Source organism: Pangasianodon hypophthalmus, chromosome 22 (assembly GCF_027358585.1).
Source record: "Pangasianodon hypophthalmus isolate fPanHyp1 chromosome 22, fPanHyp1.pri, whole genome shotgun sequence".
Taxonomy (NCBI): domain Eukaryota; kingdom Metazoa; phylum Chordata; class Actinopteri; order Siluriformes; family Pangasiidae; genus Pangasianodon; species Pangasianodon hypophthalmus.
In genome coordinates this window covers 396,106-400,397 of record NC_069731.1, presented here as the reverse complement: position 1 = coordinate 400,397, position 4,292 = coordinate 396,106, and positions in this window count along the sequence as shown.

The window sequence follows — 4,292 nt, the reverse complement described above, 5'->3', positions numbered from 1 at the left end:
ATTAGGGATAAATTCACATATTTACAATTTATTAATTTAATTTAATTTTATTTTATTTCTTTACAGCTGCTTTTTGTCAGTCTCCATTATTAAATCCATCCCATACAAATAAAACTGAACTGAATTGAATAGTTGCTTGCAGACATTTCTTGGTTAAACCTGATGTACATTCACGGTGCATTATGGGTAAAATACACACACACACACACACACACACACACACACACACACCAAGATAAACACTGAATAATAAAGTAGAATGTATTTTGTGTGTTCTAGTTGAATCTACTTTGCAGGCATAATAATAATAATAATAATAATAATAATAATAATAATAATAATAATAATAATAATAAATGATTAGAGTTACATATTCTGTATTCTGTATATGATCATGTTAAAATTAGTTTTATAATCCAGACTAAAGTGAAAGAAAGAAGAAAACTAAAAAAGTAAACATGATTTATTTTGTTATTTTCCATACGAAGCTGTGTGTGTGTGTGTGTGTGTGAGTGTTCTGTAAAACACACTGCTGTTGGTTTTGATTTCTCCCTCCATGAGTCAGGAGTATGCGCCCTTCCCTTAATCCGATCACTGCATCAGACTGCATTTATTTATTTGTTTATTTATGTATTTATTTTCTTTCTGAGGATGGAAGTGATTTTTATCAGAGAGAGGAGAAGCTTCCCTTCTTCCTGCTGAAATGGTGAATAAGGGCTGAGTATCGATCCGCTCTGGATAAAAATGATGCTGCAGTGTTTAATCCACATGCTGTGTGTGTGTGTGTGTGTGTGTGTGTGTGTGAGCTCCATTAGCACTCAGCTGATGTAACACACTCCTCTGTCTGCATGGAACACATGAGAAAAAGCTTTCCACTGCAATTCATAATCATTCTGAACTCTTTAATATCATCATCATCGTCATCATCTGAGCCTCGACCTCTTTCAGAAAAACTCATCGTCTCATCATCTGGTCCACAAACAGCTCAGTTAATGCATCACTTCACCATGAGAGCTTTTCTACACCACCGTAAAAACACTGACGCACTAAAGCTGAGAAAAACAACAGCACATCGACTACACTGCATTATTATAACACAACAAATCATTTCCACACACACACACACACACACACACACACACACACACTGCAGCAGAGTTTACTCCAATCATTCTGAGTTTCCTGTTTACAATCAGAATATTTCTGAACTTCCTGAGTCAGTGCTGTCCGTTAATCTGAGGCTCATGAAAGGACACAGCGGAGGTGTGGAGGTTTAATCACTCACCTGGAGAGCAGCAGGAAGTGAGAACATCAGTGTGGAGATCAACAGGAAGTGAAAACATCAGTGTGTAGATCAGCAGGAAGTGAGAACATCAGTGTGGAGATCAACAGGAAGTGAAAACATCAGTGTGTAGATCAGCAGGAAGTGAGAACATCAGTGTGGAGATCAACAGGAAGTGAAAACATCAGTGTGTAGATCAGCAGGAAGTGAGAACATCAGTGTGGAGATCAGCAGGAAGTGAGAACATCAGTGTGTAGATCAGCAGGAAGTGAGAACATCAGTGTGGAGATCAGCAGGAAGTGAGAACATCAGTGTGGAGATCAGCAGGAAGTGAGAACATCAGTGTGTAGATCAGCAGGAAGTGAGAACATCAGTGTGGAGATCAGCAGGAAGTGAGAACATCAGTGTGTAGATCAGCAGGAAGTGAGAACATCAGTGTGTAGATCAGCAGGAAGTGAGAACATCAGTGCGTAGATCAGCAGGAAGTGAGAACATCAGTGTGGAGATCAGCAGGAAGTGAGAACATCAGTGTGGAGATCAGCAGGAAGTGAGAACATCAGGTGTAGAGGTCAGCAGGAAGTGAGAACATCAGTGTGGAGATCAGCAGGAAGTGAGAACATCAGTGTGTAGATCAGCAGGAAGTGAGAACATCAGTGTGTAGATCAGCAGGAAGTGAGACCATCAGTCAAAGGGAACAGAACTATTAAAATTCAACTCACACGAGTTCCAGCTCTGAGATGTAAAGTGTGATTTCTGGGATTAAAACTCTACACTTTTTTAGAGTGTAAATCTAGAACCCTTCCCTCTCGGGGAACCCTACAGCAGGGTGTGTGTCAAACTAGAACCTTACAAGACACTAAAATCTCTGAACTATACAAAGACCCTGCTGCAGATCTCTGAAGCTCCGCCCCTCAGCTGACACACCTGTGGTTTATAAACGCTCTGATTGGCTGGATTAATGCTGCCTTCACTTCCTCCTCGGAAGCTGGTGCGTACGAGTTCTCGATGTCGTGATTACGAGGTGGTGTGAGAAAGACGCTGTGAGAAAACTTATCTTGTTTTTATTTATTTTCGTATCTTCACACTGATTTTTGTTCGTGACTAAGCCACGCCTCCGAATCGGGGTGGTGTTCAAGTGCACTCGTGTCGTAATCACGATATTTCAGAACACTGGACCATAGTATTCAAATTCAATCTTATTCTTATAGCGATTTTAATAATGGATTAATAAATTTCCCAAAGCAGCTCTTCAGAAATATATACATTTTATTCAGGATATAAATTTGAAATGTATAAATTTATCCCTAATATTCAGATCTTTCCTCCGGAAGCCGTGTTTACAGTCAGCAGCCTGCACAGTGGAGAGTTTCACCTTTTTAATCTCGAGCACTCACCTGAACAAACTCGTACATTTCTGATATCTCTTGCACACGAGGTCCATCAGGAAGTGATGTCACTACTGACTGACAGAAGCAGCAGCTAATGTGATGTCTGTCTTCATACTGTTCATGTTAAAGGTGGTGAACGTGTGCTGGTTTGGAGGTTGTATCGTGGTTCTTCACAGAACCCTGGACATGTTCCTCACTCGGAGTGACGGAGTGAGGGAGTGAGGGACTGAGGGAGTGAGGGAGGAGTGAGGGAGTGACGGCGTGAGGGAGTGAGGGCGTGAGGGAGGAGTGAGGGAGTGACAGCGTGAGGGAGTGACAGCGTGAGGGAGGAGTGAGGGAGTGACGGAGTGACAGCGTGAGGGAGTGACGGAGTGACGGCGTGAGGGAGTGACGGAGTGAGGGAGTGAGGGCGTGAGGGAGTGACGGCGTGAGGGAGTGACAGCGTGAGGGAGTGAGGGAGGAGTGAGGGAGGAGTGAAGGAGTGACGGCGTGAGGGAGGAGTGAGGGAGTGACAGCGTGAGGGAGTGAGGGAGTGAGGGAGTGACAGCGTGAGGGAGTGACGGAGTGACAGCGTGAGGGAGTGACGGCGTGAGGGAGTGACAGCGTGAGGGAGTGACGGAGTGACAGCGTGAGGGAGTGACGGAGTGAGGGAGTGACAGCGTGAGGGAGTGAGGGAGTGAGGGAGTGACAGCGTGAGGGAGTGAGGGAGTGAGGGAGTGAGGGAGTGACAGCGTGAGGGAGTGACAGCGTGAGGGAGTGAGGGAGTGAGGGAGTGACGGCGTGAGGGAGTGAGGGAGTGAGGGAGTGACGGCGTGAGGGAGTGAGGGAGTGACGGCGTGAGGGAGTGAGGGAGTGACGGCGTGAGGGAGGAGTGAGGGAGTGAGGGAGTGAGGGAGTGACGGCGTGAGGGAGGAGTGAGGGAGTGAGGGAGTGAGGGAGTGACGGCGTGAGGGAGTGACGGCGTGAGGGAGTGAGGGAGTGACGGCGTGAGGGAGTGAGGGAGTGAGGGAGTGACGGCGTGAGGGAGTGACGGCGTGAGGGAGTGAGGGAGTGAGGGAGTGACGGCGTGAGGGAGTGAGGGAGTGACGGCGTGAGGGAGTGACGGCGTGAGGGAGGAGTGAGGGAGTGAGGGAGTGAGGGAGTGACGGCGTGAGGGAGTGAGGGAGTGACAGCGTGAGGGAGTGAGGGAGTGAGGGAGTGACAGCGTGAGGGAGTGAGGGAGTGAGGGAGTGACGGCGTGAGGGAGTGAGGGAGTGACGGCGTGAGGGAGGAGTGAGGGAGTGAGGGAGTGAGGGAGTGACGGCGTGAGGGAGTGACGGCGTGAGGGAGTGAGGGAGTGACGGCGTGAGGGAGTGAGGGAGTGAGGGAGTGACAGCGTGAGGGAGTGACAGCGTGAGGGAGTGAGGGAGTGACGGAGTGACGGCGTGAGGGAGTGACGGCGTGAGGGAGTGAGGGAGTGACAGCGTGAGGGAGTGACGGCGTGAGGGAGTGAGGGAGTGACAGCGTGAGGGAGGAGTGAACACCGAGCGTGTCAGGTGATATGGTGAGTGAGTGTGGTGTTGGTGTAATCAGCGTTTATCTCTCTGCATGCTGTAAGACAGGAAATCAGACGCTTCACATGG